We start from the raw sequence: 13,353 nt of genomic DNA on the forward strand, positions 1-13,353 counted from the left end.
GACATAGGATTTCAGTTTTATTATAATGCTAGTTAATATCTCAATGTATTGTTCATCTGCCTAACTCCATACTTATATTCTTGTAGGGTTTCTAACTAAAGTCCGACACAACCTTGCGAAGATGGTACCAAAGAGTTTACCTAACTTCTAACACGATTAAGTAAAGAAGTAATCCTAGAAAGTCCGGTTAAAGGGTTACCCGAGGGCTCCCCGATCATACAATCACTAGAGTAATCCTATTTACTTTTTAATGATAGATTAATAACATTAAGTGGAAGAGGTAACCTAGAAAGTCTGGTTAAAGGGTTGTCCTTTGTCACTAAGGCCCCTAGTCATACAATCACTAGATTATGCAAATCAGTTCCTAATATTAATATGGAGAAAACTCACAAACTCTAATTAGCGTCCCTTGTAGAGAATTGTCCTCTGTTTCAAGATGTCGTAGAAAGTAAGGATATCCTCTATCACAGGGTTTCTAGACATACAATTCAAAGCCCCTCCTCTACATGGTGACCAAAACTCTATATCTATATGTATTCGCTCATCACACACAATTCATCAAATACATATAAGACACAACACACATAGAACATGTCAATAAATATATCATAGCACAAGAAAATATCCAAATACATAGTTCATACATCAAACATGTCTTACAATTACTTTCTATATCATAGATCTAGAGAACTACTCCATAACAAAGGTATTACAAACCAAAGACAATAATGATAGTATTCATACAATCAAATCAGAGAATAGAGTTAAGAGATGCTTAGGGAGAAGTCTTCAGAGTCGTTCCTGTTGGGACCTTGACGTTCGCTAGAGGGGGGGGGGGGTGAATAGCGTTTCACCCAAATCGTCACTTCCTATGCTTGTTAGTGCACAGCGGAAACAAAAATACTAACAAACAAAAGTAAAGCTAACCCTAGAAAACAATAAACAAGAAGCAAACCCAATGACACGTTGCTTAACGTGGTTCGGAGATGAAGCTCCTACTTCACGGCTGTCCGTAAGGTGGACGATCCCGATCCATCGGTGGATGACTCCCCGGAAAACCTCCGGCTAGCTTTTGTAGCTCCTTGTGGGTGGAGAAATCACGCCACAAACTCTCACCAAGGACTCTTGAGAAGCTAGGGCACTGGTAGACTATTAATAGGGGTTAACCACCTCTATTTCGTCAACCTTAACCAAGCTTCCAATGCTTGGTTATATAGGTCACAAGTTAGAAAACCCCGCCTACCAGTCGATTGCCAAAACATGCAGTCGACTGCCCTTCATGGAAATTCGACCGTTGAAGCCCAACGGCTCGATACAAACTCTCTGTTCGCTCCCAGTCGATTGCCCCAGTCGACTGATGAAACCACCAGTTGACTGCTACAGTACTGCTACAGTAAATCCTAATTCTAGGATTTTACCTCGAGTACATTCACTCAGCACTCATTCTCGCCTGACCAACCTAGACCTAGCCTTCTAGTATCCTTCATCAGCCTTGCGTCCCTCGGATGCCTCCCCATCCTTCACGTCTTGCCTTCTGGAGCTTCTATCGACCTTGTCATTGTTGTCGGGTCTTCCTTTGCCAAGAGGTCTCGCCTCCGGGACTTCATCCATTGCCAAGTCACACTTGGACTTATGTTGCCAAGACTACATGCTTGGACTTATACCGCCAAGACTCATCCTTGGACTTTCCTCCTTTGCCAAGATCACACTTGGACTTTCCTTGTTGTACCTGTATCCTGCACACTCACAATGCATATCAAATACAACAATAATCCTAACTTAAACCTTTGCCCAAACATCAAAACTTAGGGTACCCAGATTACTCCAACAATCTCCCCCCTTTTGATGTTTAGCAACCCGTTTAAGTTAGGGAAGCAATATAGCAATAATAATGCAAATAAATATACAATCTACACATGCATAAATCATGGAACCTAATCCTAGGCTCCCCCTTCACCTAAGTGTTGGAACCCCAAGGTTGTTTTGGTGTGATCAACAAGTTAAGTTAGGTCCTGCGTTGTTTCTAACCTTGTGTCTAAGTGTGCAGGAGCTTAGGAACACAGGTACTCGAGCGGAAGACGCAGCTAGCGAGAAGGACGGCACGCTGTGCGTCCGAGGGACGAGGTGCTGCGGAAGAGTACACCGGCGGACGAGAAGGAAGTGCGCGCGGTGGTTCCGAGGTACGAAAGCCGGAGCGGAAGATTGCTCGGGGAGCAAGAGACGCAGCTAGCGCGAAGGTCGGCACGGGGTGCGACCGAGGGACGAAGTCTGCGGATGAGTACGCTGGTGGACGAGAAGGGACACGCGGTAATTCCGAGGGACGAGAAGCCGGAGGGAAGCACGCTCGAGAAGACCGGAAGATGGGTTCGGGTGAGCCCTATTCCGGATGTCAGAGATCACCCAAGCAAGCGGAGCCGGAGCAGAAAGACCCGGACCAGAGGCGAGCTGAACCAGAGAAGAGAGCACGGGCCAAAAGTCAACTGGGTTGACTTTTGGCTCCGGGGCGCCCGGAACCATCCGGGGCGCCCGGAATGGACTTTTCAACAGGATCGAGTTTTGACTCGATCCGACCGTTGGGGGATAAAATTTATCCCCCCAGGGCGCCCGGAACCCTTCCAGGCGCCCGGACCAAGACTATAAATATAGCCTTGGTCCAGAAGCTTAAATGGAACTCACTGATTGTAAATCCAGTAGTCTAAGCTTCTGTTTTCTGCACTTCAACGCTGTACGAGGCTTCTCCGCCAGAAGGAGTTTTATTGAGCTTAATCTTCCTTGGATTAACAACCACATCGGTTGTAACCAAGTAAATCTTTTGTGCCTCGCTTTTCTTTATGCTTTTAATTTACTGCTTAGTTTATTTATGCAAGTGTTAGCCTAAAGAGTTCGAGGAGGGTTTGTTTTCCTTTTTGTGTTAGCAGGATATCCAACAACCCCCTCCTAGCCGGCCCAACGGTCCTACAAGTGGTATCAGAGCCGAGTACGCCTCAGATCTGAAGCAACAAAACGTTGGCCGAAGCTAGGAAATATCCACCAGCATTCAAGGGGGAGTTTTCTTCATGGAAGAAACAAATGGAGGTATATCTTAATTCTGATATTGGTATTTCTTTCATATTAAAATCTGGCTATGAAGCACCAAAGACAACGAATGGAGAAGAACTCGATCTACGCCTCTGGAACAAGAAGCAATGCAACGAGTTTGTGGCAAACGGGCGAGCTGAATTCCATCTTCTAACCGTAATACGAAAAGAAGATCTCGACAGAGTCGGAGAGTACAAAAATGCAAAAGAACTGTGGGAAAAGTTCTTGAAGATCTATGAAGAACCAGCCAATGTCGAGGATGAATCCAACACCTATTCAACGCCAGAACAGTCCGAGAATGAGGAAACTGTCGAGATAGTCGATCTCCATCCCGAGGACACAGAAAGCTCATCCCAAGTGAGCATCAATGAAGGGGGAGAGATATTGGAAGAAAGCAACTCAACAGGGGGAGAATCAACGACCGACGAGGTAAGTAAGGTATGGTCTCTACCTTCTGAACAACCGGTTAATTCAATAGAAAAATTGCCTGAAGATTTTTGTGATTTAAAAATTGAATTACCGAAAAAGTTTTTTGAATTAGAAAATCAATTGTCAAATTTTTCTTACAAATTAGAAATATTATCAAAAGAAATTTGCAAATTTAAAAATATTTTGACAAAAGAATTATGCAAATCAGAAGAATTTTTCGAATTACAAATTTCTCTCTCGAAAGAATTTTACGATTTAGAAATTGAGTCACCGAAAAGGTGTTTCGGATTAAGAAATCTGTTAATAGATTCCTATAAATTAGAATTTTTGTTGTTAAAAAATTCTTGCAAATTACAAAATATTCTTTCGAACGAATTTTGCACATTGCCGAAAGAATTTTTTATATTGTCGAAAAATTTTATCAAGTTAGAATCTATGCTATCGAAATATTTTTGTGAACTTGAAATTCAAAAAATAATAGAAATTAACATGATACAAATTGTTGCATGTTTAATATTTTTTGCTTTAAATCTGAAAAAGTGTGACTTAAGAATTTCTGATAAATTAAAATGGAAATTTAAACCTTCTGATTAAAGCATAAAATATATAAATAAATAAATGCATAGAAAATTTCTCTTTATGTTATTAATTCTCTGAAATTTTCTTGCATAAAGCTTTCTGTTTAGAAACTTCTTAAATCTTGATGTCGAATGACTTAGAAATTTGTCTTGACTTAGAAATATTTCCCTGAAAATTATTGAAATATATTTTCAAATTTTTTTTTTCTAATGTCAACCCTTAGATTTCGTTTGTACCCCATTTTTATTGTGATCAAAGGGGGAGAAGGGAAAGTATAAGTCTAGGGGGAGGTAGAAAAAATTGAAAATTAAAATTTGGAATGTTTAGAACTTAATTTTTTTTTTCTATCATGTTGCATGTTATTGCAATAAACTGTTTAATTTCATATCTATTGTTGACCCTAGCTTAACTTGGGTTGATCACACCAAAAAGGGGGAGATTGTTGGAACCCCAAGGTTGTTTTGGTGTGATCAACAAGTTAAGTTAGGTCCTGCGTTGTTTCTAACCTTGTGTCTAAGTGTGCAGGAGCTTAGGAGCACAGGTACTCGAGCGGAAGACGCAGCTAGCGAGAAGGACGGCACGCTGTGCGTCCGAGGGACGAGGTGCTGCGGAAGAGTACACCGGCGGACGAGAAGGAAGTGCGCGCGGTGGTTCCGAGGTACGAAAGCCGGAGCGGAAGATTGCTCGGGGAGCAAGAGATGCAGCTAGCGCGAAGGTCGGCACGGGGTGCGACCGAGGGACGAAGTCTGCGGATGAGTACGCTGGTGGACGAGAAGGGACACGCGGTAATTCCGAGGGACGAGAAGCCGGAGGGAAGCACGCTCGAGAAGACCGGAAGATGGGTTCGGGTGAGCCCTATTCCGGATGTCAGAGATCACCCAAGCAAGCGGAGCCGGAGCAGAAAGACCCGGACCAGAGGCGAGCTGAACCAGAGAAGAGAGCACGGACCAAAAGTCAACTGGGTTGACTTTTGGCTTCGGGGCGCCCGGAACTATCCGGGGCGCCCGGAGCTGTCCGGGGCGCCCGGAACCATCCGGGGCGCCCGGAATGGACTTTTCAACAGGATCGAGTTTTGACTCGATCCGACCGTTGGGGGATAAAATTTATCCCCCCAGGGCGCCCGGAACCCTTCCAGGCGCCCAGACCAAGACTATAAATATAGCCTTGGTCCAGAAGCTTAAACAGAACTCACTGATTGTAAATCCAGTGCTTGCACACTCTCTTTTAGTCTAAGCTTCTGTTTTCTGCACTTCAACGCTGTACGAGGCTTCTCCGCCAGAAGGAGTTTTATTGAGCTTAATCTTCCTTGGATTAACAACCACATCGGTTGTAACCAAGTAAATCTTTTGTGCCTCGCTTTTTCTTTATGCTTTTAATTTACTGCTTAGTTTATTTATGCAAGTGTTAGCCTAAAGAGTTCGAGGAGGGTTTGTTTTCCTTTTTGTGTTAGCAGGATATCCAACAACCCTCCTAGCCGGCCCAACGGTCCTACACTAAGTTCTCCCTTGAGCTAGGATTTCTTGCAAAGATAAATTTCTCCCCCCTTTGCTAATAAATGAGCAATCGCTCCCCCTTCACCTAAGCTCCCCCTTGAGCTAGGATTTCTTACAAAGGTATGTAGGTTTCCCACTGATCCGGCGGTAAGGACAGGGGACCCCCTTTGAGGGGAGTCAACGCCACGTGGAGGTCAAAAGTCAAATGACCGATCAGAGAGGAGTAGGGTCGACCGGCCTAACGGCTCCGAGCGGAATTAAAGACAGCCTGACGGGGAGTCGGGTTTCCGACGCTCATGGTGAACAGGGTCGTGGGTAGAGCCGTCAATTTGGGTTAGGCCCGTCGGGTTAGCCCGCCCCGCCAAACTAATTAAGCGGGTTGGGTTGAAATTTTATCAACCCAAGTCTGCCGAGGGCCAACTCGCCTAGGCCCGCAACCCGCGCGGGTCGGCCCGCGATGGGCTTGGGTTGGCCCGCGGGTTGAGAAACACATGTAAGCAGTTTATATCAGTAGTCAATACTGCAACTGCGAGAGTACCAGGGGTTAAATTATAGCATTTCATTATCTTCTTCGTTGAGAGGAATACTAATTAGGAAAAACTCATACTTGTGAAGTTGAGTGTGATAGACAAAAGTTACAGAAATATATATGCACACAAAGTCGATTAATCTTAAAAGTAGATGACCTTCTTATTTGATTCGTTTATGGGATAAATCTGAAACATACATTATGCACAATGAAGAGCTTGGTGTGTGTACCCAAACTAGATGGCCTTCTTAAAAGTAGATGACCTTCTTATTTGATTCGTTTACACACGCACAATCAGGGTACCACTGATCTAAACTGCTCGACACACAACCAGGAGTCCTAATTACTATTCCTCTTCGTTGCATAATTTTATGCCAGTTTATTATCTTTCTTTGTTATAATTTTAAAATAAAAATAGTACTTTTGACCCAACATAAATACTTGTTTATGTCCATTTATATTTAAAATACTTGTTTATGAATGCATTTGATTGATAAAATATTTCCGAAGTAAAACATTGAAGATATGAACTTTTTTTTAATTTTTTTTTAAAAAAATTTGATAGGCCAGCGGGTTGGCCCGCCAAACCCGCGACCCGCCTTGGATTGGGTTGGGTTGGAAATTTCCTAACCCGCCAAGTTGACGGCCCGCCCCGCCCCGCCTCGCCAAATGATTGATCCGCCACGGGCCGACCCGCCCCGCCATGGGTTAGCCCGTCTGACAGCTCTAGTCGTGGGGCCGAGCGGGCAACCCGCTCGGCCAAGGCGTAAAGCAGCAATGGGGGAGGAACTGTCTCAGCCGACCGGAGAACGGGGAGTGGAATCTTCCCGGTCGGACTGATGCCTGCCGAGCGGATGGACGCTCGGCGCGGGGAAAGAAGAGACAAAAGGGCAAGGGGACATTGGGGAATATCTTCTAATAACAGGCATGTTCAACGATCAAACCATACGCAAGATCTTACGATAGAAGGTTCTGCTGTCCCATCAGAGAGGTTCTCGGACTGTAGCAGTATGGTGTTAGACATGCTCCTCTGGTAAGCTCATGCTAAGGTATGGGCAAAGGACACGTATACGCCTCGTTAGGTGTGCTTTAGCCTCCCCACAACTCTATATAAGAGCCCTCAGACTTCACCGGAGGTACACATTATCTGAGATTCGGAGCGACTCTTGCATTTTCCTCTTGCCTGACTTGAGCATCGGAGGGTCGTCGCCGGGAACCCCTTCCCGGCCCGACTTCCTTGCTGGTTCGCCGGAGATTGGTGTAGCTGTTTGGAGATAGAAGAGAGCGCTACGTCCCCAGCGTCCGTCGACTCAGCGTTCGGACAGGATCACCCACTTAAACCTAAATTTCTCCCCCTTTGCCATACATCAAAAAGAGTTCCAACAATATCCCAATTATTGGACTCTTTGACCTCTAATGACCATAAACATCATGTATTAATCCTCCTTAAGATTACATACATGTTCACCACTCTTTTGGTCATTTTCTAATGCTGAAAAACATTCTTAGATTGTATCAGTCGACTGTTATAAGTACCAGTCGATTGACATCATCAAAACGAGCTTACAAAAACATTCTGTGCTCATGAACAGTGCTACCAGTCGACTGGTAAAACTATCAGTCGACTGGCCTTATCAAAATGAGCTTACAGAGACCTTCTGTGCTCAAAACCACTGTTACCAGTCGACTGGTAACTGTACCAGTCGACTGGTACATTATGTTAGTAAAAATTAGCCTTTTTAATCTAACTTCATAAATGCACCAGAAATTCCACAGACCTCCAAAAATTCCCAAATTTTGTGGAGAGGTCTATTTTAACCTTATCTACTTGGGAAAAATATATATAAAAATATATTTATCACAGATCCCAAGATTGACACAAAATTTAAAACTAGCTAAATGGTTCAATTAAACATTGACCTAAAGTCCTAGTTTTGGCTTCCTCTTGATGTATCTGCCCATACTAAACCACAATACTTCCCTATCATGGGTTTATATGACATCTATATATCAAAAACTAATTTTTATGCAATATGACCCCCAATGTCATATTTTCATGCATGAAACTTAACCCAATTATGTCAACCAACTACAATAGAGACTCAAATCCATCTCTAATCCCTTTGGCACATCTTGGTTCACTTGAGATCATTTGCCATATGCTCCAAAGACTCTTTGAGATCCCCCTTGAGCTCTACTTCACTTCACAATGCTCATCCTAGAGCATGCATCAACTTCCCAATGAAACTCCCATTCATTGTATTCAATGCTCCCCCTTGAACAGTAATCTTCTTCTCAATGCTCATCCAAGAGCATTTTTCACCCTAGCAATGAAGATAACCAATCTTCCATTGTTCCCCAATACTCAACCCTGAGTATTATCCATCACGAAGGTTAACACCCTTCCAAGGTCCTTGAAAGTAAATTTTCATACATTCAAGGAGTAACTCCCCCTAAAAACACGGTCAAACTTCTGTCATTGCATCAACAATGACTTGGAGTTCCTAAACAGTTAGGAAAACCAAAACTTGAAGTTTTGAGGTTCAAAATTCAATAATGAAACTAAACCCCAACCTAAACTTCACCTAAGTCTACCTTAACCAATCCATACTTGCTTTAAAAAATTCTAAAAAATTACAAAAATCATGAAAATTCATATAGATACTCTTTAGGGTATACTCTATCAAGGAAAAATAGTTTTCTATGAAAATACTTCCTATTTTCAAAAATTGACACAAATTTGAAAACTCTTGAAAATTCAATATTTTCTCCTAGTTTGTATCTAACTTTCCAACGATGATTACTATCAAAAGATAGTCTTCACCAAGGTTTTTCAAAAGTATTTTGAAATCATTTTTAAAACCAATATCCAACCACATTCTTTGGGCTCAATGCACATGACTTGTACATTAGCTTTCCCAATGATTAGAAGACACACAACTATGTGTTTTGATGAACCTAAAACTCAACAAGATGTACTAGATCGACATCTTGAGTTTTGTTCACCATCTTAACATCTCACTTGTATCTAACGTGTATTAAAATACATACAAGTCACCTTATAGTTCTTTGTGAGATGTATATTTGGTCTTGCCCTAAACTAAGGGATCATGCATCTCTATCTAGGCATTGTAAAAATCATGATCATCCATCTAGGATGTCACTTGATATGATCCCTCTTGTTGGGACACTTCCATATATAATAAATGTCTTTGCCCTTAATTACAAGGAAATTGACATACTGCATGATGATTAAAAACATACATCAAAATAAGCAAAGCATGCTATAGCTACATGATGTATGCATGACATGACATGACATGATATTTTTGTATTTTTCATAATAAAATGTGAATGCTAAATATGATGTCATGGCATATGATGGGCAAACAATCATGGAAAGTTAGCATAAATAAAATGTACCTAGATAATCTATCTAAGTATCCTTAATTCTTAACTACACCTTAAAATTAAATCCTAGATTGCCCAATTTCATCAAGAAAGTGTCAAACCCAATTTTGACATTTCTTTTTCCCTTTCTAAATTTGTGTTATTTTTAAATTAAACAAATTCCTCAAAGTATGATATATTTTATTCTTTCAAAGAGTATATGAAATCAAATTAAGGCTTAGATTCGCCTTTAACCTTCTAAGAAAATGCCAAAACCCCCAACTTGGCATTTCTTATCCTTTTCCAAATGTGTCAATTTAAATTAGATTTAACTCCTCAAATTTTGACACATTTTTTGCTCTTCAAGGCTTTAAGCACATTTGATTAAAGCATGAGTTTTCTCTTAATTCCTTAAGAAAGTATCAAAATTCTAACTTGATTTTTCTTATACTTTTCTTAAGTGTGCCAAGTTAGATTAAGTTCAACTTTTCAAATTTTGGCACATATATTACTCTCTCAAAGAGTAACCCAATAACCTTTTTTATTTTCAAAGGTTAACAATAACCTTAAAAATGCTCTCAAGTGTCAACTTTACAAAGGTTGGGTTAACTACCTTTCCAATTGGAGTTGACACTCTCTAACCCCATCTAGGGTGTAGAGAATATGCTCCTAGGAACCCAATACCTATTGGTGCTCCTTGGATGTTCTAGGTCACTTCTAGGAATAACTTCCCTTGTAACCTTCTTTGTGACTTTATTAGGCCTTTTTGGAGCCTTAGTCACCTTTACTAGATCAACTTTAGGGATGACCTCCCTTGCGACCTTCTTTGTGATTTTGTTAGACTTCTTAGAAGTCTTAGTCACATTTGTCTTGTCAAAAGTACTCTTAGAGATTCCTTCCCTAGTATCTTTGACTTGACCTCTACACCTAGGGTTGGCCCCATAGCTATATGGAACCCTATGAAAGGAAGTCACATCCTCCTTGGCTTTAGGTTTGTATCCCAAACCCCTATTGCCATTGGATGACTCTTGTCTAGCTTTTCCTAAGTTATGCTCATTTTGACCCCTAAGCATGTTTTCCATTCTTGCTAAGGTCCTTTCTAAATTATCAAGTCTTGTCCTCAAGACTTGATTTTCACTCCATAAATCCCTTGATTTTGGTTTTTCATTGAATCCTTGAGCATTTCTATTTTAGGCATATATCTAAAATCCTTGGTGTTATTGCCTAAGTTGTTATTTACCTTCCTAACTTTAGGTGTGACAAATCTAGCATGAGGATGAATATATTTATCCTTAAGGTTATCATGCCTCCTATTCTCATGATAAATAACATTAAGATGATAAGAGTTATTTCTAGCTATTTTTTATCATGTGTCAATGGAATGGATTCATTAAATGATACTTTGGTTTATACCTTGGAAGCTCCCTTCTTCTCCCACTTATTCAAGTGCGCCAATTTCATGAGCTCTCCTCTCCTTGGGCACTTTGTGTGGTAGTGACCCCACTCACCACATGTAAAGCACCTAATGTGCTTCTTCTCCTTCTTCTTCTTCCTACAACTCACATTAGTTTCTAAATTAACTTTAGTGAGTTTAGGGTTTATCTCCTTTACCTTGTTGAGCGAAGGACACCTACTCTTGTAGTGCCCCATCTTACCACACTCAAAACATTTGATGCGGTCCTTTGTGCTCTTCTTGGTAGTTGAGGTGGAAGGTTGAGCTTCCAAGATCTCCTCTTCCTTGGATTTCTCTTCTTCCTCTTCACTTGAAGATGTGGATGATTCCACTTCTTCCTCCCTTGAAGATGTGGATGATACCTCCTCTTCTACCTCTTCCTTCGCTTTCTCTTCCTCCTCTTCCTTTTCCTCCTCGAATGTTGACCTCTTGTCAACATCGGATTAGTCCTTCTCTTCTTGGATCAATGAGCCCTTCTCCTTGGGCTCTTCCACTCCTTGGATTTTTGTAGGGTCTTCATGATAGGCAATGATCTTTTTCCAAAGATCACTTGCATTTGTGGTTTCACCTACACTCAACAAAATATTAAAAGGTAGTAAATTATGCAAAATTGTCGTTACCTCCTTGTCCGCCTCCGATTGCTCTCGTTGCTCTTCGGTCCAATGCCGAGGTCGGAGGCGTTTACCCTTCTTGTCCGTAGGAGCTTCAAATGGGTCACTCAAGATAACCCATTGATTCCAATCCATTTGGAACCATGTCTCCAACCGCTTCCTCCAATAATTGAAGTCTTCTTTGTCGTAAGGAGGTGGAATTCGGATATCCCATCTGAGCGGTCCTTCAGACTCCATCTTCTTCTTCCTCTAGCTTCTTGCTCTCTTGGCGGTTAGTCTGTAGAAGAGCGACCTCGCTCTGATACCACTTGTTGGGACCTTGACGTTCACTAGAGGGGGGGGGGGGGTGAATAGCGTCTCACCCAAATCGTCGCTTCCTACGCTTGTTAGTGCACAACGAAAACAAAAATACTAACAAACAAAAGCAAAGCTAACCCTAGAAAACAATAAACAAGAAGCAAACCCAATGACACATTGTTTAACGTGGTTCGGAGATGAAGCTCCTACTCCACGGCTGTCCGTAAGGTGGACGATCCCGATCCGTCGGTGGATGACTCCCCAGAAAACCTCCGGCTAGCTCGTGTAGCTCCTTGTGGGTGGAGAAACCTCGCCACAAACTCTCACCAAGGACTCTTGTGAAGCTAGGGCACTAGTAGACTACTAATAGGGGATAACCACCTCTATTTCGTCAACCTTAACCAAGCTTCCAATGCTTGGTTATATAGGCCATAAGTTAGAAAACCCCGCCTACTAGTCGACTGCCAAAACATGCAGTCGACTGCCCTTCATGGAAATTCGACCGTTGCATCCCTGTAACGCCCGAAAATTCTCAAATTATTTTTAGAAATATTCTATGATTTTTCTAGAATTTTTAGATATTTTTCCGGAATTTTCCGAGTAGCGGAAGCAGCAAAAATAAATAGAACCGCAAAATAGCTTAGGCTGGGATCGAACCCGAGACCTATGGTTTAGAGATAATGTTAGTAACCGGTTGAACCCAGCAGGGCCGTGCTGAAAGGAAAGGGAATCAATTATATTTGTAATTGGTTTGGCCGAATTAATTATTTAGTATAAATAGGAAAACATAAGTTGGTTTGGGTTATTTTGTGTTGGTTCGGCAACTCATCCTCACCATAGCCCTCACGCCGACTCCTCCTCCTCCTCTTCCTCACGCACGGCACACCAAGCCCCAAGGGCCAAGGGAACTTCTTCCGGCGACGACTCCACCATGAAAAAGGTTCTTCTCCGCGAGAGGAACGTGAAGACGCTAGTGGATCGTCGAGAGGATCGTTTCCATCGGAAAACCAGCGATTTGAATCATAAGAAATTTTAAATAGGAGGTAAGAAACCCCTCACCTCCAGTATAATAGCTCCGTTTGGTTTTCTACGCATTAGTTTTAGCTATATGCAGGATTTTCGGCACATAGGGTGTGTTTAAACCCTCCTCGAGGATTAGGGATCTAGTTGAGCACCTCTAGACGGGCCGGACACGTTGGTCTCCTTTAGTTGGAGATTCTAGACATTGTTGGGTGCCTAGAGGTGATCTCCCTATTAGAGGAGAGAGTTGGAGCACACCAAGTGTTCGGTAAAATGTTAGTGTAGCTAAATACCACCTCAGTTATGTTTAATAGCTCAGTTAAATGCATTAGGAGCATTTAAAACATCACATTAGTTTAGTTCAGTTTATGAGACTACGGTCCAATGGGTGGGCTCCCACAGTCGCCTCTAGGTTCAGATAACCTAGCTCTAGGTTCAGATAACCTAGAAACAGCAAGTTAAAACAGTTAGCTA

The sequence above is a fragment of the Zingiber officinale genome, chromosome 7A, assembly GCF_018446385.1.
Source record: "Zingiber officinale cultivar Zhangliang chromosome 7A, Zo_v1.1, whole genome shotgun sequence".
NCBI classification, from domain to species: Eukaryota; Viridiplantae; Streptophyta; class Magnoliopsida; order Zingiberales; family Zingiberaceae; genus Zingiber; species Zingiber officinale.